Source organism: Gymnogyps californianus, chromosome Z (assembly GCF_018139145.2).
Source record: "Gymnogyps californianus isolate 813 chromosome Z, ASM1813914v2, whole genome shotgun sequence".
NCBI classification, from domain to species: Eukaryota; Metazoa; Chordata; class Aves; order Accipitriformes; family Cathartidae; genus Gymnogyps; species Gymnogyps californianus.
The window spans coordinates 81,132,306-81,159,726 of record NC_059500.1 but is presented as its reverse complement, the minus strand read 5'-3'; the positions used below and the strand labels follow the sequence as shown (position 1 = coordinate 81,159,726).

Here is a 27,421-nt window from a genome sequence, read left to right as displayed (position 1 = left end):
TCTTGCAATATGTGAAACAGCTCTTTTTGCTTCTTTTAAGCCTGCTGCCTCGTAAATGCACAGGTTCTTCTGAGAAGAGAAATAGTCAACAATTATTTCCTATTCCTTTTCTTTGTGCCTTTCAGGAATGTGCATATCTCTATCAGATTCTCCTTCAATTGCCTCTTTTCAAGACTGCAAAATTGCGAAGGGACCATTCATTTGTCTATTCATAGGCAACTACTCCCGTTTGGGCAGACTTGAGTATCCTGCTTACACTTTGACTCTTGCTCCTGTGCTGAATCTGCCAGCCCAACACAGACGACTGGCACAGTAAGACATCTCAGATGGTGCTAGATACCTGTGATATGGAAAACTGATTCCAACCCCTAATCTGTTCAGTACTGCCTTCCAAAAATATCCTTTTTAGACACAGAGCAATCAGATTGCTACCAAGGACCCCCCATTCTCATTTACTCCCCTCTGGAGAAGTCTCATGGGTTTGAGCCTTCTTTTCTTCCATGTTTTATGCAAGATTATTGCACAGGATACACTTGTTTCTGTACCACAAGGATAAACAAAGATATAATTCTTTCTTCTCCATTAAATTTATATGCTCATGTTTATTGCTTTTGATTTGACAGGATTAGTCTCACACTTCACAAAATTTAAAGCATCTCTGTTAGGTATAGAAATTCAAACTATCAATACAGGAATTAAGCTGCTTAATAAAATAACCATCCTTCCAGCTGTCCATTCCCCAATGCTAGTGGTCTTCCTTTTTGAGCTCTTCTATCCAGGATGAGGTGAAGTGCCGAACCCTTTTCTCCCCATAGGGCATCAGGGTCCCAGAGATAAAGAGTAATGAGAATTGGAAGAAGATCTGTGCTGAGATAGAAAACAATAGAAAATGTCATAGAGAAAGAAATAAGATTCAGACAATACTACTTCATGAGTGGTAAAATCAAAGACAACATCCATTTTACAGCCAGACAGAGAAGATTTTGGGGTTTTTGGTAGTGACAAAGAAGGGTAAGGGCAGGAGGTAAGTAGGTAAAGGCAAGGACTGGAATTTCTCTCACCCAAAAAGCAGCTCTTACCAGAGACACCTGAATAAGGAATTCATTATCCTCAGTCCTTCCACAGGAGTTGGCACTTGTCAAGCTAAATCAGATCCCCTGCCAGAGGTGAATCTCTTTATTCCTTACTTAGGCAATTACAAGTTTAATGTCATGTAGGCACTCAAAGACATTGGCAGAAAGATGGGAACAGATCCATGTCAATTGGGAAGGTGCTCCAGCCAAGAAAGACAGCAGGAAGGAAGAGTTCAAGCTGAGAAGAAATATTCACTTGGAAAACTTCTGAAGTTGTTCATCAGGGGTTCTGTGTCCCTCTAACTTACACAGTTTTCTGCCTCTCCCTGTAGTACTAAGAGATGATTTTTCCTACTGCTAATGATATGGAAAGCCTTACTCTGTTGCTGCAGTGGTTATTAATAATGATACCAATAATAACAAGAAAAAATACTGAAGATACAGCACTTTCACCAGACATGCATTCTTTGACTGCTTCACTCATACTCTTCTCCCTTTTCTACACCCAAAACTATCATCTTGCCTCCTTTCCAAAGATGATGAACCGTGCAAACAATACCCAGTGCTACCTCTGGAGTGAAACTCAGTGGTCACCTACCTGGAAACAGCAATGCATCTCCTCGTTTCAACTAGAATAAGGAAAACTGTGATCGATAATAAGAGGCAACCTAGAATGGGATCTATCTGCAGTCAAGGACAGGGTGCAGCTGAAATGTAAATGAAACCAAAGGAAATACTGAGGCAGGTGAAATATAATTATCCAGGCAAAGATCCTGGACACAATGCTCTTGCACAATGCTGATATTTCTGAAATCTGAAGGGCCTTTTAGATCTCTAGTATAATAAATATCTTGCCTTACCGTGTCAGTCATCCACATGGGTCTGGTTCAATATCTTCTTCTTGACTAAAATATTTCTTCCAAGAAGGAAGACAGGCTTTTTTTTTTTTTTTAAACCATCAAGAAGGCAGAAGTCTACTTCTTCCCCTGATTATTATTATCCATGGTTAATTATCTTCACTGAGAAAAATGTGTGGTTTTTTCCAACTTGAAATCTTACAGCTTTAGTCGCCAGTCCTCAATTCTTCTTATGTCTTTCCCTACTAGATTGAGGAGTCCTTTAGTACTCACCGAGATATCCAGGAAGGAAATACGCTCTCTCATCAATTCTCCTCTATATCTTTCTGATAAGCTAAATAGATCATGTACCTTCAGCTGTTCACTATGGGCCAGCTTTTACCCTTTCATTACTTTAAGCTCACATTCTTTAATAAAAGTGCCCTGAGGTCTTTAACCACTGTAAACAAGGTCACACAGCATGAGGACAGAGCTATGAGGGGCAAAGCAGCTCCTTAAAGGTGCCAAAACACTGCAGCAACAGTTTGCTCTCTGGAGTCTCAGCTCCAGCATGGTAGGGAAATCCACTGAAGGTTGCTAAATATGGAAAACCAGGCGGCACGGGCAGTGGTTGGAAGCTAGAAAGCACCAGCCAAAGGATCCCACATGCTCCCTCTGTTCTTACCCTCTTCCCCAGGCACCATGGGGGACCACTGCTGAAAACAGACTAGACGGACCTTTCATTTGACCCAGTGTGGTTGCTCCTACATTTTCACATCATCCCATTGCGCTCATCACACTTAGTGTTGTACCTTTCTTGAGATGACGCTCCCTTGCTATAATCCTAATAGCACATCCATTAGCACATCCCCACCAGCATGAGCCACCTACACCGATTTAAGAAGTGGAGGGCTCATCGCTGGCGCAGTTGGGTTCTTTAATTATTCTGAGTCCAGCTGGAAAATATTTGTAAATACAGACCAGACTCCGCTGGTGTGTTGGGAGTGCAGTACAAGGTATTAATGCTGCTAATAATTGAGTTATGACAGATGTGCAAGGAACTGATACTGCAAAACTTTGATCCCATCCTCGAGTTAATGCTAGCAATGTTGCAAAATGCAGAGCAAAGGAACAAGGCTGTAGTTTATGTTAAATCAGCTCAATCTGGCATCGGATGACTTGAATTAGTACACAAAGAGCGTATGAAACATATTCATTTTGTTAATAGAAATGCCTAGCTATATTAGCCCCTTTTTTGCTTATTATTCATAATATTTTTCTATAATACAGAAAATCAGTTTTTATTTTTAAAATGCAATCAAATTATATTTCCTATTAAAACTGTAATATCAAAACAAATTAACCAATGCTGCAGATTACACATTAGTAATGTAGTTCTGACATAATTCATGCTCCTCTCGATTCTGTTATGAACTATCACACTGCTAAAGTGCAGCAGTTCATAACATATTCTTAAGGGGAAGTGAAATGCTTTTTTTAAGGGAAAAAAAGTGAATTAGACAAGATACTCCAATAATAACAGAATATGGTTGGGCCAAACTTTCAGATAAAAGTATTTTAAGATTAAAACAAGCCCAGACCTTTTCCTCCTCTACTAACCTGCTGAGATTGATGGGCTCCTCTTTTTCCACATGCAAAGATCACCATTTCAGAGTACAAACCACAAGACCAACAGGATAGCTGCAAGGCATTGCGAGTCCCTATTGCGCGGCAGTGTCTGCTACTCCAGAGACGGTACCTGAAGCAGCTCAAGAGTGGAAAATCTTATTAAATGGGGCTACCAAGGGAGAAACACTTGAGCATGCTTTTGTGCAGGTGGCCTGGCGAAGTGATGCTTTTCCAGATAGAGATAGTGCCCAAAAGCAGAGTCAGTGGCATCTTAAAAGCTTTTAAGGTCACTAAGCATGATCTGTCCATCATAGCGTCGTCTCCTTCATCCCTTTTGGAGGCAGTTGCTAGCTCACAGCTTGCCAAACTTGTTGAAATAGTCCACCCCAAGTACCAGTCTTGGGAAAGGCAGGTCAGTCCTGCTCTGGAAGCTGTTAAGAAAGGTTCACCTCAATTGTCCTGGTGAGTGCAGGTCATCTCGTTCAACCACAGCCTCGGCCTCAGGTACCCGAAGCCATTCCCACACCACCAACAGGGACTCAGATGGAGGCAGGAGCATCACTGAAAGAAAAAAAAAAAAAAAGGCAAGAGAAACAAGAATTTTCAGAATAAAAAAAGCCAAGCCAAGCAAAAAGGTGCAGTAAGGGGAGGGCAGGTCAAAGGCAAACTGTGCAACCTGTTTCCAGTGGTGAAAACATAGACAAGGAAGGTGCTTTACAAGGCAGCCAAGAGAAGACCACATTGTCATGTTACATCCACAAGAAACAAAAGAAAGTGGGTTTCAGGCTGGCAGTGAGCAACGTGGTCAATACAGTTGTCTGCCCCATCAGAGTCCTGCATTGAGCAGAAGGGTAGACGTTGGGATCAGGGATGGGGAGTCTGGAAGTTGGTCCCTTGCTCAAGTATATTCTCTCTGGCCAAGACTTGGGGCTCTACAGCCCTGCTTTGCCAGCGGGCTCTGCTGACCTGTGCAACCGCAAAGTCAAGATCAGGTTCATCAGCCCCTTCTCTGCTCCAAATAGATGGCCTGCATCTCCCAACCTGAACCATATGGGCTGTTAGTTACCAGTTGATGATTGCGATGCTAATTAAAACATACTAAGAGACACACTATAAACATGCACAGCACATGAAGGAAATTAGCCAAGTGAGTTTGTCTCTTTCACTGTGCTTTTATTATGATGCTCCTCAGATGATGTTTTTAAATGAATTTTGAATAGTTTTGTTAATTTGTTTTATTCTGCTTCATGGTAACAAAACTGCCAGAGCCCCACAGGAATGATTCGGAGAAGTGCAATATTATTTGAACATGTCTCCTGCTTTTCTTACTGCTTACTTATAATTAAGCTTTATTGAGGTGTAAAATGAATAACAATTAAAAAAAAAGTTTATTGGTCCAGGTGCAAATTCACAGATACTCCAGAAAACTTCCTTCTCCATGACCTCAAAGAAACATTGCTGATTCCTACCAACTCCCATCGGTTTCTCCTAAGGCACTGAGTCACCGTCCTGCTTAGCCATATACCCCAGCGGGACATCTCTTCAGAGCTCCTTACTGTTGCTTGCTGCACACAGACGAGTGGAAAGAGTATTGCTGGTTTTCTGCATGGGAGCAAGCACACACACATTAGCTGCAGCTGCTCCCTGTAGCACAAAGAGCTGGGTACCAAACCTCACCTTTCCCTGCCCTTGGTGGGAATCAAGACCCTGCTCTGAAAAGCAAAGTAGGAAGCGATACCTTTCCCATTGCTGTATTTTGCCCCTTTAGGGGACTGTCATGATGCAGACATGTATCATAGACATAATTGTAATCAGACAGTAAGGTCTAATGAGGAGAAAAAAAAAGAGGGAAAAACAGAAAAATGTAGTAGACCTACCCAAAGTGAGAAGGTTCTCATAGACCCCGATTTAGCCTAGTTTTAGATGTTAGTGGGACCAGTTGTGGTCATACCTTCAGCACCACCTTTAGTGCATCACTGATTCAGACTCTGCCTTCCCACTCTTGGCTTTTGGTAGTCTTGCTTGGGGAATATTTGGCTGCACCGTTCACAGAGATGTCTGGTTTTGTTATCGTTGGGTTTTTTGGTTTGGGTTTTTTGTTTTTTTTTTTTAAGGGAGCTTTTCTTGGCAGGCAAATGAAGCACGTCTGCACCTTCAAATGGATTTCCCAACCTATAGCATAGTTCAAAGCCAAATCCCACAGTGGTCAGCAGGCCTTCTGCTCAATCTGGGATTTTAGCACTGACTGCATCCATTTTAGCACCATGCCGCTCCCCCAGAACACGGCACTAATGGATTACTGTGCATTACATCCCTCATTACTGCTTAAATATTTATCAGAACATTATGTATTTAGTGGCTGGGGGAAAGAGACAATCCTGCATTTCGCCATGCAAAAGGGTTAATTACAGACTGGATAAATCTCAGTGACTTAAAAAAATTGATAAAACAGATACAGAGATTAACAGGAAAATGTGTTATTTACAGCTAAACAAACATTCAGCTGCATAATCCTGATCTAGGATTTCCCCAAAGGAAAAAACTATTAAAGTCAATATTTTATATCCATCGTCTACATTCATACAGCAGCAAAACAGAGAAGGTTGGTTTTTACTGTCTGAAAACAAACAAGCAGAGCAGGTTGCTCATCTGAGGCAGCTTCCTAGCCTGGAGCTGGTGTCCTTGGAAATGTTTGGAGGAGTTTGTTAAGAGTGGATTCGCTCTGGCCACAACCTGAGGGTGTCTGAGGCACTTATATCTCCACCTTGCCCCTCTATCAGTGGACCTCTCCCTGCGGGTCCTGACTTTTTTTTTAGTCCACGCATCCATAAACACCAAGCTAGCAAGATGTTTCCATGGGCCTCTATCATACCGATACTACCTAGCACAGCTGGAGACACACACAAGTACATGTACTAAAAGAAAAAGTGAGAAACCAATGTCTAACATGAAACAAAGCAGCCTCTGTTTGCACTTCAGCAGGAAAAAATACCCTGATGCTAACCTGGAGCCCACTGCCATCACTTCCGTCACTGCAGTGGTCCACATGTTACACACGTGTAACATGCGCATCACTGTAATGACAGGCTTATTTATAATTAAAAACCTTACTTAAGTTTGGGTTGTTTAGCAGACAAAAGACACCAGAAAACCCAGTTGTTCATGGAATTCAGCCAATGTTTGTCTCATAAAATAAGTTCTTAAGGTAACTTATACTGGCACTGTGAAATATTGTTCATTATAACGGAGCAGCTGAGATAATGTTGTTTTCTAATTTCCCTTTCTCAGTCAGAAATTAAATAAAAAGTCATGTCTAAATTACAATACTGGATTGAACGCAGACAAGGACCCCATGCGGGGAGCTTATGATATATCCTTCCCACGTTTTATAGCCATTAAAAAAGATTATAGGATTTTTTTTCCTTTTCTTTTAGGCCATTTACATTTGTTCTGAACTCTCACTGTGTTTTATTTGAAGCTCTTAAAAGTGCCAATGTACATAATAAGTCAATCAAGAAGTTAAATTAAGAAAAAAAACAAAAACATATTGACTTGTCTATACCAAACATGCACTTGGAAATCTGAACTCCGCCACCTAATGACTTACTGACTTTGCAATAAATATCACTGAGCAGGGATGGCTCAGTTGTTCTGCACAGGGAAGCACATTTATAATCCGTATAAGAGGTCTTCTAACATATCTTAGCACAACCCCAATAGTGTGGTGCTCTCAGCTCTTCCCCACCAAGGCAGCCAGTAACACCTGCAGAAATGCTCTGTGGGGGCTGGACTCCTTCTAACAAAGGTTGCCAGCCTCAAAAAAACCTTTCCTTGCTGCTACTTGTCTCTGCAATGCCTGGCCATGCCCGTAGGATCACAGAGCAGCTCACCGCATTTCCAAATGCCTCCTCCATGCCACTAACTCCTCTGCCACCCTTCGTCTGCTGTCTCCCTGCTTCCCCAAACCTCGACCTCCTCCTGCATAGGGCTAAGCCCTAGCAGTTTAGTCTGCATGGTTTCCCAGCTACTTTCTCAGCCATCCGTCAGCCACCCACCATCCTGTGCCCAGCATTTCCCTACCCCATTGCTCTCCTCCTCATGCTGGCTGTCATCTCCTTCTGGGAGCACACACTACTTCTTTCCTCCCAGATGTATTGAGTCAATCAAGGCCATCTTCTTCTGCCATCATTGTTTTGAGTCTGTAAAAGATTGTGGACACTGCAGAAATGACTTCTTCCTTTTTTAAGCATGCAGATTTGCTTTCTGTCTACAGTTTTTCAAAGCCAAACCTCTTCTCCCACTCTCAGTTTCAAGAATGTTTCATGTATCCTTCTTCACTCTGGCAGCCCACCTCAGAGCTGGTGGCATCAAAGGAGCTTGAGGCAGGCTTCCCATGAGGCTTCATTACCTGAAGGTGGGATTTATCTCACTTTCACACCTGAATGGCATCTCAGGCCAGATCAGTCAGCTGGGCTCTCTTGCAGTCAGCAGAGAGAAAGAGGCAACTCCAGAGGCAGATTAACCCAACCAAATTGAATTCCCCATCTTCAAAATAAATCACCTTCCCTCTGGAAGCACCTCTTTGTTTCCGTTGATTAGGAAGGCATCCTAGGCTGTCAGGTTGGTCTTGCCTATCTGACTTCAGAAATGTGGGCACCTGGCCTAAGTTTTCCAACATAACATGAAGACAATCTGCCGTCGGAAGTGTGACTTCTTGGGTCGACCGTGCGGCGTGGTGGCTGCACAAAGTTGTCATAACATGTTACTTCAGCAAGGTCAAGGCACTGGGAAAATTCTGGTTAAGGTCATCACATTGGTCCCTTACTGACAGCTCACATCAGAAACCTGATGTTTTCTCCAGAACTTGTCACCTTTCGCTTCCTGTAGCTTGCCTATCCTTGTGAAATGATTGCCATGTTTCGCTCCAGAAGTGGCTGCATTCCAGTGGAAGGTGAAGTGTTCCTGCATGCGGATTCCTGGACCTTGTTCAATAAACATAAAACTTTAATATTGCGTTTGGATTGCTGCAAATGGAAGGTGCTGTGTTACCCTAATGCAATTTCTGGGAACATAAGCCCACTCTATACCTTGGGGCTCAATTAATTAAGGAACATTAAATACAGTAGAAGGTCTTCCTCCCAGCAGCACAAACACCTGCACTTCATTGTACAACTTGTGCCTCTCCTAATAGCTACAGAGACAGCTAAGGCCTCATCCAAAACCTATTAAAGTCCATGGAAAGATTCCCATTTACTTCAGTGTGGCTTGGATCAGACACCAAGGCGACATCGTGAGGATAATCAACCTGAAAAGTAAATCACAACTAATTTGCAACTGGGAAAACTTGGAATGAGTCAATCAGTTGAGCTCCAAGCCCTAGACATTGAATGTCTTGGTATAGTGTGAACAAACGATAGTAAAGGACTTTATGACGAAATTGTTGTAAAGCTGCACTCCAGAGATGTTTTTCTTGTCTCTCACTGAAACATGATGGTCCCTAGCCCCAACACTGGTTAGTTTTGTTACTCTAAGCAGAAGATGTTTCAGTCTGCAAAGGAGGTTTTTATGCTAATCCTTCATAAGCACACAGATTTTCAGTTCCCTGATTCCCCTGTCAACAGGTTTCAACACACAGTGACAGTGGGAAAGATTAACTAACCTTGTTTTAAAAGACCATCAGACCAGCCAACGAGTTATCTGGACATCACAACAAAAAATTGCTGTCTGTGTCTGACTAAAAGGTCAAGGAATGACTAGGACGGTACCAAAAGTGAGATCAATTCATTTTCTCTAGACTAGTCCCCCACAGTACTAACCATGATGATACAACATACAGTGGACTATAAGCAAATACTTTGTCCAGATTAATTCCTTGAGTCTTGTTCTTTAGCTCTTGTTTGCCACTAAATGAAAGACAAGAAACCAGCAAAAGATGTAGATCTCTTTTTTTTCTCAAGGAAACCCTGTATATCAAAGAATCAAAACAGCAAGCACGTGAAGCTGGAGTCAGCTTTAGATCAAGGGACCCAGATTAGGTAGCTGTGTGTCTCCACCTCAGCTATGTATCCAGGCTCCCATTATAGCCCATGAGACCAGATGGAGAGCAATTCAGCTCAGCCAAGAGCAGACCCCTCCAATGCTCAGCCAAATACATACTCCAATGATGGCATTGACTACAAAGAGGGTGCAGACACCCAGGTCATATATGGATACTTACATATAGGGGTCTTTATCTGGGCACGATCTCACCTCTGGTTCACCCTATATGGTGCTTGACCAGGAGAAAGCACGTTTGACTTCAAGGCACCGATGTATTTCAAACTGAATATGGGTCTCACTAAGCAGCTGTCATATATTTCAGGAGCCCATAGGCTGACTCAGTTTATTTGATGGATATGACATTTGGCTTTGCAAAGAGATGCTTTGCACCTCCTGCTTCACCTGTGTTTATGTAGCAGCCTCCAACTGCAGCCGAGGACGTGGCCAAGAGGTACGTCTCCTGTAGAAACATGAAGAAATGTCTGTTCTTAATAAATGTAGTTATATATGATGGCTTCATTCAGTCTTCTAGCTATCGTCTCCAAGACATAAGTCTGTACCTGGCTCAAGAAATAAAGTAAAATCATTTTCATGCATTGTTACCCTGGTATTCACATAAGGTGCTTAAAACACTGGAATCAGAGGGTAAAAATATCTGATAATCTCTGGCAGCCTTAAGGAGAAATGTCAAATATGGACTTTTTCCTCCCTTACAGAATGTCTTAATGAAAGAAAAGAATGGACACGAGAATTTTAATTCAGTTGAGCTATCCCTGTAGTCTATGTTTGGAATACACCCTATGTTTTGAGGAAAGTTGTATTATTTCTCCAAGACAGCAGCTACAGAATACACATTCTTATTGCTCCCCAGTGGCACAAACTTAAGAAGTCAAAATAGGAGCTGAAACAGGCAACAAACTTCCTAGACACACAGTGAAATGGAGCAATGCAGGGTAGGAGGCTGTGGAAAACATTTAGCTCTGTGACCTTCCATCTCATTTATTTCAGTCCTACAAAATTAACTCCGCTCCTACTGAACTGAACCGGAGCTTAAAAGAAGGCAACGATTCTCACATATGTGCTTCGGTCACTATCATTTCCAGCTTTTGGTCTGATAATAAAGCTGGAAGAGACCAAGTCACAGGAGAGACTCCATCCAGCTTCAGAGTGGTCACCTGAGGAGCAGGTCACATCTTCAGGGAACGTAACCATTTGCCAGACCAAAGGAGAAGGCTTCCTTAGTGCTTTACTTGTTGCAAAACACTACTTTTTTTGTTATGTTGGTAAAATAAATCCTTCATCCAACAGCACAGAGGCTGCTCTAATAAACCCGTGCATCTGAGTGTGAAGGAAAGGATTACATACAATCCACAGCAAACCCTGGAAAAATTGGAGTCCACTTGGGACACTTTCCTGGAGCTGGTTCATTACACATCCCTGCAGGAGGTTAGCCTGGAAAGGGGAGAAATCCACCTTTCTGTTCCCATTCCCTTCTCCCCTCTCCCATTCCTCCTCACTACTATCTTTGCCTTCCTTAATTATTTTTTATTTCTTTGTCTATGTGTCATTTTGATAAGTGCCATAAAAATCCATGTGCTGGAAATCTTGCAGTTAATATGTGGGAACCAGAGCACTGTGAAACTAGCTTGGTCTTCTCTCGCTTTGTGTATACAATAATTGTGCATGTGATCTCCCTGCTGGCACCTGGAATTTGCTTGGATCCTTAGAAAAATACTGGAAAATTTCAACAAATAGAAGCCATTAAGATATTTCTAGTCAGTAGCTGAATGGGTCTGTACAGGAGAGAACCACTGAGAAAAAGGCAAGATGAAGTTTTCTGCATTTTCCATCCTTTTTTAAGGGCAAAATCTGAACCAAACTAACCACTTTAATATTGCATTCTCACTAAGATACTTAATACTGAAGAAAACTATTTCTATTATCCATGCCCTTCTAGAGGGAGAAACTAATACCTCATAGAGACAGAAGTGTTCATGACTGGAGTAGCCATGCGCAAGAGAGATGACCTCTGGTGACAGCACATCTGTATCCCAACAAGAGCACCAGGGCTGTGCAAAGCCATGACTCCTTAGTAATCATCTCTCTTCTGTATATGCACGGGTGATAAAAAAATAAAAGCAGGACCCTGAGATCCCATGACCTGTACAGGTATCAGATACGGTCCATCACCGAGAAGATATTCACCACTTAAGTATTCATGTCAACCTAACAAGCTACCAAGACCCAAACAACCAAAACAGAGACGTTTCTTTCTTTCTTTACAGTATGTTCCAATATATCTTTTAATTTCGGTGTCTTAAATTTCCCTGTGTGTCAAACCCAGCTTTGCTTTCTCATGTTGATTATTGTTTGCTCAGATTGCTCAGCCTCTTCTATATGGGAGCCATCTGCTGTTTATAAAGCTCTCTTACAGTCAAGTTTCCTGTGAAATACAACAACTTTATTGGTCTTTTTGCTCTTTTTCAGAGGCCACTTCTGATTTTAATCCTTTAGTTTTGTTTTGAGGTTTTTTTTGCATTAAAAATAAAGTCATCCAATTTTCCTTGGACAGTTAGAATGACTTTTGCTGGAGGGGATATAAAAATCCCCATAATCACAAAGTTTTCATCAGTCTCTAAGAACAGGAATATCCTGGTGGCTATTTTGAATAAACACCATGATTTAGACATTTTGAACAGACACAATGAATATCACAGTTAGAAAAATGTTTTTTTCTCTCAGGGAATATACTGACTAAAAGGGAAGAAAATTAGCCAAAACCTAAACTTGATGAATTAAAATATTTTCATTAAGAACTGAGGAAAAAAATCTGAGGTGAGGTGAAAAGTTTTTGTCTTAAGTTTTATAAACTTTATAGTGTCTCTGAAGAAAAGATTTCTGCACCCATCCCTTTTACCCAGGTAAAACCTTTTCCCATGAAAAGTTTTGTTGAAACCAGTCCCAGTGAAAACTGATCTGTGTCAGGTACCAACATTAGGGAATATCTCCCAGGCACCTGCTTAAAGAGCAAGAAATAAATCTTATTTCCTTCTTAGCACTAAAGTACTTGTCCTTTCTCCAGAAAACATCAAATAATTCAATAATAAGTGTTTTTTAAACAGTGTTTCCAAAAGTACAGGCACCTGGAGGCAAAGTTGCATCTTTAAGGAAATTATACAAATGCATATATCAATACATAAAAATAGCTATAACAGACCTAACTGCAGCAATATTTAACTAGTTTGCATGGACTTTTCAGCTATAAACACCACCCTTGCCTTATCATGTTTAAATCTGTCATGGATGTCAGATATTGCCTTCTTAAGTGGACTCAACTGTATTACAGGCTTCTGCGGTAATGCTGGGCTGAAGTGTATCTCCATTTTATGTTCTTAAATATTCATAAGAAGCTTTGCAACATTAATATCTTAGAAGGCTTACAAGAACACTTAAATAATGTGTCTTATCTCCCGTCACCCCTCCCAAAATGTCCCAGTCTTTTCCAATTTGTGTAATGCATTGAGCCATTTTAATAATTGTTTGGGGATTTATTCCGTGGTTCTGCAGTTCGCTCATAGCCAGTGTAATTACTATCTCCCCTGGTCTTATCGTGTGCTAATCCTGCTTGTTTTACCAGCAGAGGAGACGAGATTTGAGACCATAAGCATGAAGCAGGGGGTTTGCCCTGGCATTACACCCTGTGAGCCCCCCACTGCCTCATGTCTGCATAAGAAATAAAAATAAAAATTAGACCTTACTTCAGCTGAAACATTATTTTTAATATGAGACGGGTGAAGGAAATTAGCTTCTCTCTGATTGTAAACAAAGTTATAGATTGTGGAAGTTTAGCCATATTCACATAAAATATTCTTTTCTTTAGGCCTTATTTAATCTAGCTGCTTTGAAAGATTTTTATCAGGTCATTATGGAGAACGCATATATGTACATGCTTGTGTGTGTGCGCAGATCATCTGATGCGTGGGGAAGTCATAACCCTGTAACAAATCCTGCACCAGAGAAGGTCTGCATGGATTAGAGTTTGCTTTGAGATTTGGCATCAACAGAACTTTTTCCCAGCTACGTAACTGAATTCCCAGCTGGGGAGTGAGAACAACCCCCTGAACTTTTCTATGCACGCTTCTAGGAAAATACTAATTTTGTGGGAGAAATATTTAAGCTATTCTTTTTAACGGATTCTACCTTATTTTCCTGACAATCTTGGAGGTCTTCGGCATAACAAAAGCCTGCTCCCACAAATTCTGTATTTCACACATGTACATTTCCTATACTATTCTAGCCAAACCTCCCTCTGAACTTTCAAAATTAAGCACATGAGGGCTATTCGACTAATACTTCATGGCCTGAGTTTGCCATGATGAGCTTATAGGATGTTAAGACCCACTCTCTACTTCTGCTCGCTGATGTTACCAATCTGCTTCCCGCCAAGGGGCAATATTTCAATGAAAAGCAATACAGAAAATATTTTCATCACAATTTTATCATCGTGCTGGTGTTCCAGGGAGCCCTCTCTCTCATTCACCAGCTATGAACAGCAAATAACCCCGGCGAGCCGATGTACATGAATGTGCCTCATTCCCTTATCTCTGCTCCTTGGTGGTGTTTAGATAAATGTAACTCAAGGCTACCATTTGCAATCCAGCCTCTCGCTGTGCTTATCCAGACCAGCATGAAAATGTATGCAGAGCCCCGTGCCTGCGATGGGATGGTGTCGATATAGGGGGATCGAGGGAATGGATTGAGGGAATGGCTTGGAAGTAGTGAGAGTTGGGCTTGAAAAGGGTTGGAGATGAGTTATGGGGCAAAGTTGATCATTCCCTGCTTTTGGTGGTTTCTGTTGATTGGGATGTGCACTTCGGCCAGCTCTACTGAGTGTGGTTCGGATTAGGATGGCAAAAGGTTCACCAGATGTGAGCTAGAAACAGAGGGTACTGTAGAGCCCGAAATGTGCTTCACAGCAGGGCAAGCCCAGGGTCAAGCTGGATCACACATCCAGCATCCCAGGGGACACCTCTGAAATGTTGTGGGTGCCCTGTGGGATAAGTAGAACTCATCTGCCTTCAGGACCCCACGGACACTAAATGCACTTTAAACAGGAGATGTTTAGGCAGTGTCAATCAGAAGGCACCGCAACGGAGTTGATTCACTCTGGCAAAGCAGCAGCCCTCAAGAGCATGAGAAAGCAAACCCCGTCCTCACCTGCACTGCATTACTTACTGCAAGTCAGGAAAGAAGGACGCAGGTATTACAGGCATCGTGGGTTGTGCCAGGCTCCCATATTGGGGTGAGCAGCTCTGTCCATGCTCCTCGGTGGACAGAGGTGCTCCTGGCATTGCACCAGCTCTGTCTCCCCATTCCTAGGGTGGACCGTGACATACTGCATGCTTACGCTTTCAAATATTCCCATAAATAATATCAAGCTTAGAAAACAACGCCATGCCACAGGCAGAAACAGGGGCACAACTCTCTATTTCCAAGGCAGCTGGAGCGGTTGATTGAAAAGCTCATACAATGTACCACCACTATTCAAACTTTGGGGTGTTAAATCCAAATCTAAATAATCCTGCATGTTTCTTCCTTGACTAAGCACCTGAGCACTAATTACATGCCTGGTTAATTCAGTAATGTACGTACATTTCTGGGCTCCCTCTGCTTGTATTGCTCTCTCTCCGCTTCGGGAGATTAATGAGGTGAAGAAACAGAAGATTGTTACAAACCTGCAGCTTGCTGTACCTCCTAAGATGATGGGAAATGTACCAAACATCATGTTATTTTGTTAACACTGCTGTGTACAGTATATAATTATAATTTAGCTGTTATATTTCTTGCCTATTAAAATAGATAAGCAATGATCCAGGACTGCAATGAACAACACAGCTTCGCAGGACTGTTTTTGCCATCGTGCCGTAATAAGCTAAAATACATTTGTGCGTGTAAGATGTTCGGTAGGATCATTCATAGAGGGATCACTTCTGAAAAGTATCTATTCTTGTAGGTTTACTGTCTTCAGTTTCCTTGCTTTCTCTTTGCCTTTGGGATTGTTGTTGCCTTTATATTGTTGAATTTTGCAAGCATAAAGCCTTGGGCCTGATTCTTCATTTATCCATTTGCTCGAGAGTCTATGGGAATTTTGGATGTACGAGTCATGCTGCATTGGAGCCTATTCGATTCAGCAGCGGGGTACTCACTTCGTGTGAGTACGTCCATGCTTACTTACTCAATATATGCTTATGTGACATGCTGAACTAGAGCCTAAATCTGCAGCCATAGTCTACATGCTGTTGCCACTGACCTCGAGGAGAGGTAGAAACTGGGTTGAAATGCCTTGGGGTGTTACTTTAGGGGCCTGAATCCCAGCCTGGCTGACTCGTTCGGATATGCAAAAAGAGCATATGATGATGCTCAAGCCTCAGTCTAGATTACTTTTCTTTCTCTGTTTTACCTGCTCTCGATCTTTCTCCCTCTTCCATTTTTTTTAAGAAGGCTCCTACGAGCACAGCACTGATGCTATGCAATTATCCAATTTTCTCATTTATCAAAGTTTTATGCCTCTTAGTTTAGCGCTTACGCACTCATTGTATTAAAGAAGAAAATAAGTCTAATGAGCCCAATTAATAATCCAAGTAAGCCCATTAACACTGAAACAGCCAAGAAGACACAGCAGTGTGGAACTGAATGCTGTTTAAAGAAGCTCAAGGCAGCGATGTAAGCTAGCGTGCTGCACAAAGATGGAAAAGTCATATGCCCAGTCGATAGGATCTGCATAAAGACTTAGCTGTGGAAATGCAGGCGCTTGCTGCCATTTGAGATGCTCAGGTGTGTTCAAGGCACCTCCACGAGTAAAGGTGAAAGGTGGAAAATCTTTCTAATGTCCTCTTGTCAAAACTGGAGCTGCTTCCCTTGCTCGCCTCCAACGGATGCTCAGAGGAATCTTGCCTGATCCTTCTGCAAGTTTTTCTCATATTTCAGACACCCACTCAGAAACTGCGAAATTTCTTCTGTGTCCAAATGAGAGCTGGAAATGGGAAATTAACATTGCATAAATATCATAGGAGGATGCCTGGATTTAAATCCAGCCCATCTCAAACCCAAATCTAGACGGTTTTGATATTCAGTTCAAGTTTTGAGGCAAGGCAACAAGTAAGAACTCAAAAATACTGATCACATGGTCCAGAAAATATGGACTGAAGATTTCAACGATTAAGACCCAGGCCAAAAGTTGATGGTTCTTCAGAAAACAGGTTGCATCAATTTTCACAAAATAACACCTAAATATCCTCAAAATACTTACCAGGCTTTTCAAAAGTCACTGTCCCTTGCTTCTCTTATTAAAAGTTCAAATGGCCTAACTCTCTTTTCCATGTCCCGATGAAAATATGTTTACCCATACACACGCACGCACAAATATACATATATTTACGTAGATATGGACACAAATTCGTCCTCTGTCTGTACACACAGATTTCTTTTTCTTCCTTTTCTCACTAAAATTTAGGGAAGCCGCTTCTCTGCTGTACCACAGTGCACCAGAAAACAACCCGGTGGTAGCCCTGCAGTATTTTCCTCGTGTAACCCAACCCCTCGGTGGGAGCGGAGAGAGCTATCAACTCCCTTTGATTAACAGGGTGGGTATGCTTGACATTCACTTACCAGAATAGGGAGGATAACTTTGTAGACCACATTAATGGGGATCTACCTCTCTTGCTCATTGATGACATTGAGCCTAACCATGTGGTGTTTTAGGAGCAAAGTAATTCCATCGGCTGCCTTTGATTACATCATAAATTGACACCTTGCCAAGATATAAAAACATGGTTTTAGTCTGTGGAGGCCAGGGCACTTCAGATGATGCCCTCTCTCATTTGCTGGGTCTTGTGCCACAACAGAGCTATAGATCACATCTGTAATCCTGTGGAGTTCATTATCTCCTAATGCTATTTGCTTTTTTAGATCATTAGAACGAAACTTGACCTGACCTGTGAACTATGAAATTGATTGTTGCCTTTAAATGGTCAACAGCCCATTTTCTAATCGATATACCGAATAATTTTATACATATTTAAATTATATATAACTTTAATGCTTGTTAAATTTATCTGCCACTTTCCTTCTATAGTTTATTTTGCATGCATCTGAAACATGGATGGTGCTTTTACCACTTGGTGGTACCATTTAGAAAAAAAGGAGGAAGAAGGAGGAAGACACAAATAAAACCTGGCCTGAAACAAAAGCTGAGCCGCTGAACACGAGTGCAATTCTGCTCTGAAGACTTTTAAAACATATCCTAGGTTGGGCTGTGGTTTCAGATTAATACATTCCCTGATGGCTGAAAAACAAAACCAAACCAGAACACAGTTTTGCTGTAATCATTCAAGTTTTAATAGAGTTTGTGGTGAGTGAAGGGCCTCTTTTCCCTGCCCATTGCTTTACAGAATGAAAAACAATAAGAAACGAAGGAAGATGTTGAGGTACGCTCATGATGGCACTGGATTCGGTGAGAAGGAAGGTTTCTGTGATTAGTAAGGTTATTGCTGGTCCTGGGGAAGCACTCTTTAATGGTGTGGGTCTACTGGGGCTTTGCACAAGTTTATAAAGGGACGGGAAATACGGTCTCTGGCCACCTTACAGATCACTTAACTTTTAAGTAGATATAATAACCTTGCTTACGCTCTGACGATTTTAGGATGTTCTCCTCTGGGCATCGTTTGGCATCCTGCCTTTGCTGTATCTTCCAAAGTAACTTGCCGTCTTCATGCACAAAATCATATGGAGTTCCACTGACAGCCTCGTTGCTCTGTCTTTTCAACCACTTAGTGAAACAGTCTTTGATTGTTTGCAAATTCAGAAAAGGGGGAAAAAAAGAGGGGTTTCCCACCCCAAACTGCCTCTTCTTTTGACCCAACCTGTCTAGTTCAGCGTCTCTGCATCACCAGGGAAAATTCACCCCAGTGTCCCAAAGGTTCCAGTTTGGGAAAGAAGCAAACTCAGGGACTCACAGCTTCAAGTTTCTTCTCTTATCCATGTGGGAGAGAGAGATGAATGAGTAAAACCCATAAAGTCTGTTTGTTCTGTGGGAGATGAGACCTGGCAGCACCAACACAGCATTCAGTGGGAAATGCGGTCACAGAGTCAGAGTGGGCGTTGTGATCAGTGCAGTTACTCAAGGGTTTAAAACTCTTGGTTTCATGATTGTGGACAGGTCTCTTCATCACCTTCACCTTCTCCAGTCGACAACAGGAAATATTATATATACCCCTGTTAAAGACCTCTAAGGATGAAGTAGTTAACTTTTGTAACTCATTTAAAGAGGAAAAGCAGTACGTGCTACTGCAAATGACAATTAATGATGCACAAAATGGTTCTCCAGTGGAAGGGTCATTTCCTACCACTTGACACGCCAATCCCTCTTGTAATGCGCGGGGTTTTTTGAACCGTTCAAACAGGTTTTTAAAAAAACTCAGACAAAAAAGGAAACAACCTCCTGTATTCCCAAATCACAGCCTTACTCAGGCAATCACAGCGTGGCTTTCACCCAAATGAGTTGTTGGAGGAAAGAGTGGGAGAAATGCCTCACTCTACATCCTGGCCTGCACTTGCTGGGCTTGCAGAAGGAGCAGGACGTGACCTTTCCACTGAGGATCCAGCCACTGCCACTGCATGCAACAGCATCTCCCTGACCCAAGGCACCTCCGAAACGTCTCCTGGCCTTTCCCTGCTCCTCTTCAGAGGTCTATCCCAAGAAAGGAATAAAAAACAAATGAATAAAATTAGAAACAAGTAAACAACCAGAGAAGAAAGCAAACTTCCAAACCCCCTGGAATGGCTTCCCTGGATTATCGCTAGTCAGGCAGGACTTAATCTTCTAGACATCCTCGTCTTTGAGAGTAAAGAGGCATTCGGCACTTATCTAAAATTAAAATGGTGAGCAGTGAAAGCCCTTGCAGGTACAGGGATCTCATCTGCATACATGTCTGCTTTGTTCCTGCGATTAGCCCCTGCCGCTTGCTTGGCGATGAGCAGGGACTGCTCGGGGAGGGCAGTGGGGGGAAGCAGCAGCTTTTGCTGCGATACTGTACCTGCCACTGCTGCATCCAGGAAACGGCACCTTTTAATACATGGCCATTTTTACTTATATTCCAGTTTTATCAAAGCAATGGGGCGTGCGATAGGCTGGTAAATAATTAATTTGCTTCCCAAAGATGCCCAGTGGAAGAGATGACAAGCCCTGCCATTTAGACTTTTATGAAATGCCAGATGAAGTGAAGGCGTCAGCGAGGGGGCAAGACGCTGGGAACAAAGTGAATTAGAGAATATCTTTCCTTCAGTAAGACAAATCTGTGTTGGGTAACCACGCTTTGCTGGGGAAGCCAATTGGAAAAGAGTGATAGAGGCCCAGCTACCGAAGTTCATCAAAGTCATCTGTTTCAGGTAAGCTCATTTTTCACCAGCCAAGGGGATATTTACCTGGAGTACACCTGTAAGGTACAGCCGACAGATTGAATGGTACAGTGCTTTATTATATTTCACACCCTGATGATTCAATATGATAGGAAAGAGGGAGAGAAAAAGGGACAGCTGCAAAAAAATGCCATCTCTTCCCTTCGCAGTGCATTTGTTGCAAACCATGACTGCAGTGCTTAGGTAAACCGGAGGAAAGTGAGCAATGGTTTGCAGTGAATTATGCTCCTGTGTGAGTATTTAGCTCGAAATAACCTTCGTTTCTTCTCCTTTCCTTTTTGCAAGTGATGTCCCAGATTTCTGCAGTGAGACAACCCTACTTTATATATATCATTAAGTACATCCCCCCAGCCTGTCACCCTGGACGACAGCGAGGGCTGACTCTTCCCGCTGGCTCCCCGGGGAGCTTCGCGCTCCTGCTGGGAGAGCACGGATGCCTTCAGCTGGGCAAAGAGCTGAAAAAAGGGACCACCTCCAAATTCACCTGTCTTTACAGCCAACTCTACAGCCACCTGCTGTCAAAGTGTGCACCCTTCTTGCAGGCCACCTCCCAAGGTCCTTCCAAGGTTACCTTGTTGGAGGGTCATCACTTTACTGTGCTGAAGACAACCTGACCTGCCAAGGTTCAAGTGAGAGGCTGAACCCAACTTCTACAAGATCGGGAAATACCATAATTTCACCTGAGCTTGCAAATCTGACTGTTACAGTCCCCGAGAGCCTAAACGTAGCTGTCCCTTGGAAAATAAGACTGTCAGTGGGTGGTTTCAGGTACTTGATGGGGGACATGGGGTTTTGGAGATGGGAAGTTTGCTGTTTATGCCCACTGTTTCCACTCAAAAAGAAAATGGAAGTTCCTCTCAGCTCCTGGAAAAGAGTGTGGCTGAAGCCTTTCTCGTTTGGAGAACACAATCCAAATTTGATGTACAATTTCTTGTACATCTCTGCTTCCCAACAGTCAAATATCTTTGTTTCCTGGAAAAGGAGTTTGTCTCTATCACAGCAAGTTTGGCTCAGAGGCCAAAGCATTACAGATATTGCCACTACCATTTTGCTGTGAGATGGCAAAGCTGAGCTGAAAGAAGTATTTTAAACAAATTTGTAGTTCTTACAGAAATTATTGTTGTCACAGACAACATGTAGAACTTTCTGGTGTCTGACATTGCCTTCAGCAATAAATCAGGGATTTCAGGTGTCTGAGCGTTTGCACATGGTCTGGGGACAATGATGTGTCAGAACTAGCAGGAGCTATGTGTCATGTAGATCCTTGAGAAAAAGGGATTGGATTTGGGTTTTTTTATATATTTATTCTTCTGGCACAGCTATAACCAGTAGCATTTGGCCCAGGACCAGATTTCAGCCTTGGGGCCACAGCCAAAGGTCGCATTAGCCAACTGTTTGGCAGGCAGGGTCATATCCTAGAAAGGATAATGTCTGGACATGTCAGTCCACCTCCTGCCAGATATCGTGGTGCCATGGACTAACAGAGTGCTGCCAGCTTCGTCACAACAGCCAGCGTGGCTCCAAAATATTCACTGTTTTGGCAAGAGTTAAAAACTACCTGGCTGAATCCATCCAAATAGGGATGCCTCATTTTAGTCCAAACCGATACTGAAAGTCACTGCTGCTGTACATGGGATTTTGTTGCCTGAGAGAGATGGTTCTGGTGGGCAGCAGATACCCACAGGGCAGAAAGGCAATCATGGAAAGGGGACATGGGCTCTACACTTGGTGGCACCACTGAAGGCATCTACTGAAGATGGTGCAATTGTGCCAGCATTTGCCCCAAAACGTGTGAAGTAACTAAAAATATAAGTTTAAATGCATAGATGTCCAGATCTGAAGGACTCTTTCTCTAAGGTCTGAGCATCTCCAGCTTCCAGATGGATTAAAGAGCATTTGGGACTGTCTAGGGAATATCTTTCTACATTAGATACGTGCTGGTATGTTTTGTCCTTATAAAGGAGGTGGTTTCTCCTAAGCTCTAAGGTACGCCTATTTCTGTTCCATTTAGGAAAAAGAATCCTTCAATAAATTAACATGCCTTTACAATGATAATATGGACTATAAAAACTATTGTGATTCATATCAGGACACATAATGATTTAACTAATCAGTCATTAATTAAACAGGTTTTTACCTGCGGGGGCTGCAAGATTTTAATAATTTAAGCTGACTAAATGTTAGTACTACCGAGGCATAATTAGAGCTGTGGGGAAAGTTTCACAAATACAGGAAAGCTGGCTACATTTCATGCTATTTACTGAGTGTAGGCAGCAGCCTGCCAGCAGAGCAGACTTCTCACATCTAAATGAGCATGTTGCCAGGAAAGAGTGACCAGGAGGGGACTGGATTAAAGATGTTGGTCAACCTAAATTATAAAAGAGTCCCCAGTCCTGCAACAGCTTAAGTATACTCTTGGTACATATGATCACCCTCATTGCAGAAGCTGTTGCAGGATTGACCCCTTTATTATGAGTTTACGTGTCGAGCACATTCCTGCACAGGTCTTAGGACATCGGGGTTCGGTGGAGCAGTTTGCGTTAACAAAACTGTGTTGCTTATCTTGCAAGAGCGGAGAAGAGCTTCGAGAGCCTGGAGTCTTCACTCTGGGACCTTCATGGCCACATTTTGTTCCACCTCGAAGTCCCGTTTTACTTGCCTATAAACTGGTAACAGTAGCCTTTGCCTGTTTTGGGCTGCCTGCTTGCTGCACTCATGCACCAAAAGTGTTTTGGGAACAGTATTATTGTATTAATTAGGGGATACAAGTCTGCCTTTGGGCATTAGGAGCCTGTAGTGGTCCAGTGGAGAAGAAAACACCTGGAGGAGATCACAGGTTTGCACACAGGCCTGTGATTTCTGAATCCAGCTCCTCTCCTGTTGGTAACAGCAAGGTAGTGATGCCCATGTATTTAATATTCAGCATCTAGAAGAGAAATGCTTTGGTCAAAGCAACATCGAGGAGGAGGAATTCTTTGTTCTATGAAAGGTTAATGCACCTGGGTAGCAGCCGAGAGCGTTTGCATGCAGAGAGATCATTAATCCATGCAGTAATAATTTGTGAAATAAAAATCAATCTTGGAAAGGAGGCAAAGCCTCTAGTTCCAAAGTAATGGACTGCCTTTTGCACTGCATCTCGTTAAGCAAGACCCAAATACATAATGGGCTCAATTTCCATGCAAGGCTTCTCTGTAACCCAGAAAAACTAATGGCAACCCTAAACAAAACGTATCCATATCCTGCTGCCTTTCAGGGCCTGGCAATTGCAGCTCAATTAACACAGCCCCGGCCACGACAGGATGTTTTTAAATGGCAAAAGCTCCAATATTTGTTCCAGGTAAGTGGAGGTCCTGGGCTGATGGACCGGACCTGCAGACGTCCTTGGCACCATCAGCTCTTGGTGAAAGCATCCGATGGACACGGCTAACCCCCTCACAGTGGGAGCTTTAAAAGAGCTCAGCAGCATCCCAGCTCCGCTCCACTTGGAAGGAGAAAGGGAACATTTAGAGGGCTGCAAGATGCCCCATGGAGATGTTCCCAGAGCCCCGGACAGCCGCATCCATGCCTCTTCTGCTCCTGCTTACTTAAGAGGGAAACAACCTGCGGCCAAACACAACAGCCAAAGAGCACTTGATGCCTCTCCCTCAGGCAAGGCTTGGTCCAAAGGCTGCAGAAATCCGTGGTACATCCCTACAGGTAAATAAAACAAGATGAGAGACAACTGGAAGGAAAATGTGGGCTTACCTACATAGCAGAGAAATCTTTAAAATAATATGTTTCTTTGAAAAGCAGCCCACAAGCTCCTCTGTAGAGGAGTAATGGGGTCAAATTCACTCCTCGGTTTGACACACAATGAAATACCTTTTTGTTTTCATCCTACTCGCATGAGTTAAGGTGATATCAAAGCTGCTGTGCTGTAGGCATCTGGTTTCACCCAGGATCCCAAAAAGAAAAACCATGTGTTATCACTTGCTCCGCAGGTTGAAATCTGTCCGTCTCGCCCTTTCCCTACCTCCCAGGGGCTTTAATTTGAATTTTCTGCTTGGGGTGGACAGGTTTCCTAGACACAGTCACCGGCACAGATTTCGCAAGCTCGGTGGCATCTCCAGATGATTTCGGTGAGAGGGAAGACAGGCGGGCTCACTGCCAGGCTGCAACCCAGCCCCGAGTGCGGAGGTGTCACTCTGTAATACTGACAAAGTACAAAATCCAGTCCCAATAATCCTCTTAAGTCAGAACAGAAAATAACCGGTGTGATTGATAACCCAAAGACAATCAAAGAGTTTAGGATTTAGGGAAGGTACCATACGTATAGAATATTTCCAGAAAGAGCTACACAGCTTAAAGGACTGTTTTATTTGGGTTTTTTCCACTTTTGGTATGCTAAAAGAGGGGGAAAATAACAATTATAACCTGAAAATGCACTGAAATCTGTGACAGTTCTACCATTGATTTGAATCGGTTTTCAATCAGGCTTTTAAGGAACACAACAGAAATATCAATTAACAACAGAATAATCATTACAAGTAAACAAAGATGATAAGGAATAAATTAGAGCAACGCTGGAAATTAATATCATCTAAAGGCAGAAAATCAGATGAGTTCAGTTTGCGGATAACAGATTCAGCAAAATTAATGCAAAGAACCGATGGTTTGGGGTTTTCCACCACACTTCAGGTGGTAACATGCTGTAGAGCCATGTCCTCAATGGAGACAGGTGCCCCCAGTCTGTCAGCTCTCCATTTGAGTCCTGCAAAGTGTGATTCCCTCGCGGTGTTGTTTGCACAGCAACCTGAGAGACTGGATATCTGATTCCCACTTTAGTTAATGGGAAATGAACATCCCGGACTCCTCTCTCAGGTGTAGAGGTGATTTTGCTGATGTGCATGGTGCTTCAAAGGAGAGAAGGATACAGAGGCAGATATACGTCTACTGATATAGCTGTAAAAATCTAAAATGTCTGGCAACAGTGGTGGAACTTATTTTTTTCCTTTGTGCTTCGGAAATAACACGTTGTCTCACATGATATTGCTGGGAGATGTGTTGCAACAGAGCAACACATATTTTTCAGCCTTACCAAGAGGAACTTTTTCTGCCGAGAGTACACAAAGTACTGCAGTTTTGCGTACAATTTCATCATCCAAAGATTCCCAAAAAATTTGAAATAAAAAATCCTTCCATTTTTACTTTCCCAGCTTTCAAACTATCCCTTGGGATTCCCTCCACTGCCAGAGCTGGCTTTGATGCAAATACCTCATATAAGAAAACAAGCAAAAAATACGTTAAACCAGCAAAAAAAAACCCTCAAACAGTAAAGCCACCTCAAGATACCTTTTGAAGAAGTGACACAAGATCTGTTTTGAAACTTTTGAACTCATTTTAGCCCCCTGGCAGCTGGTTTGCGTCACATCTCTTCCTCCAGCCGAGGCTGGACAGCCGAGGCTGTCCAGTGATAACGTTTTGCTGTGACTCCTCTTCTCTGTGATTCAGCCAGAGTGAGGGGAGAAAAATATCCCACCAGAAATGCCAGATTTATAGAATGATCTGCTTAATCTTACATGATAAGATGGTTCCCACTTTCCAGCTGATTTTTTAAGCAATTCTTGAAAGACAAAGAAATCCTCTGACAAGTGAATAGCCTTGTCTTTAAGTCTAAGGGCAGTTCTTTGCTTGCAGACCCTGTATCTTCAATGTACTGGGCTTTAAGGGCATCCCAGACCACTGTTGGGTAAAAAAGGGGTATTTTTTCCCTTGCTATTACATAATGGGATAAACTTGAAATGGTCAGCAGGCAAAGGGGGAGGACTGGCGCTTCTGACGTTACACACTTGGCTTCGCATCTCAGCAATAGGTCATTTTCCAGATTTGGACATTTTTTTCCCCAAAAAGAATGGACTGCTGGGATTTTGTTCACTCAGGTTTCATCTCTTGCATGGGACACAACCCAGTTGTCTTGGCAGCAATTACCAATTTCAAGAGCCTCCTGGATTTGAAGAGGCTGCGCAGCCCTTGGCCCTGGACGGCACTCCCAGGGATGTTCCTGCCCGAGGGAGCACGAGAACCCCAACATGGCAGCGAGGGGCAAATCTCTATATAATATATATGGGGTTTTTTTTAACGTAACTACTGCACTCATAATTCTTCGCACTAATCCCATTCCTGGCACAAATCTTCTCTCTCAATCTTCCTATTTTTCCCCTGTCCACATCTTGACATCCATTAAATTCTCAGTGTGCCCAAAGCTTACCAATACGGCACACTGCTTTATCCAGTGGCATCAGTCCATCAATAAAGCTCAGCTGCTGAGTTTGTCTGCTTTCCTGCATTTTCGGATTACCGTAAGTTATGTGGATGCTGGAGCCAGCGATGCAGATGTGCCAGTGCCAGGTCCCGAGGTCTGCGGTCAGATTCCCTGTGCTCCAGCAGCATCAGGGATGGGGCAGGAGTGAGGCTTTCCCATCATTTCCAGGGACCCACAAAGCCACCACTGCAAAAAAAGTGGTCTCCGCTAAAGCTCAGCCCAGCTAGGAGGGGATGCAAACATGAATGGCATCTTTCTCCTTGGCTGTGGCTTTCCACTCATCTTATCTCTCTTTTCTCACTCCGAGATGAATGTACAATTAAAACACAATCAATCTCCGTGACACTTCCAAAGTGTGCAGTCAGTGTACCAGCTTCTCTTTTAGCTTTGGCGAGAGCCCAAATTTCTTGGAAAAATAAGCTCCTGACTTTCCCCTCAGAGAAACTCAAGATTAAAGGTTGTTGAGCGGGGACAAATCAAGCATCAAATTTGTTGTCAACAAATTAATGCACTGAAGAGACTTCTCTGAGTGACTCTTCAGGTTTACCAGTAAGTGAGGATGGTTAATTCTAATGGTAGCCAATGATTTGCATTCAATAGCCCTCTGTAATGTGGGCAAATACAGTTTTTTAATCAAAAAGTGACTTATTACACCTTCCTTTATCAAAAAATAAGGGGAGTGAGAGGTAAGAAACCTATTAGATGAAAAGCCTTTTGTTTGTGTTAAGAGAAAAAAAGATGTTTCCAGTTTATTTTATTTGTCATCTCAAAACAGACAGGAAGAAAAATATTAATATTTAAGACTACCTCTAGCAATTGTGTGGTTTGTTTTTCTATTTATACACCCTCAAGGTGCATAGAGGGTTATAGCAATGCCTCAGGTCACATTCATAATAATGGGAACCTCACTTTTCCCCCCCCTCCCCCCGTCTCCCTTTAAAACATCTCTATTAGTACCGCGCAAGCTACCTTAAGCAGCATCTGACATATACAAACTGTTGCCTGTAGGTTGCCTGTTTGTTTGATTTTCTGCAGTGTGAAGGTTGAGTTGAGTCATTTTGCACCCA

The 27,421-nt window shown here is 42.7% G+C and overlaps 1 long non-coding RNA gene across 4 annotated transcripts; it reads right to left on the bottom strand.

Annotated features, from left to right (window-relative positions):
• Nucleotides 1-591: 591 nt before the first annotated feature.
• On the bottom strand, nt 592-7,891 carry LOC127027689 (uncharacterized). 4 transcript variants are annotated; one of them, XR_007767826.1, is made up of 5 exons: nt 7,619-7,821; nt 5,008-5,140; nt 3,530-4,099; nt 1,672-1,780; nt 592-867 (listed from the first exon to the last, which is right to left on the bottom strand). It is a non-coding gene; the product is annotated as an uncharacterized LOC127027689 (long non-coding RNA). The 4 variants fall into 4 exon arrangements; XR_007767824.1 differs by lacking the exon at nt 1,672-1,780; XR_007767827.1 differs by lacking the exons at nt 592-867; nt 1,672-1,780 and adding an exon at nt 7,828-7,891 and having other exon boundaries at nt 3,071-4,099; nt 7,619-7,737.
• Nucleotides 7,892-27,421: the final 19,530 nt, after the last annotated feature.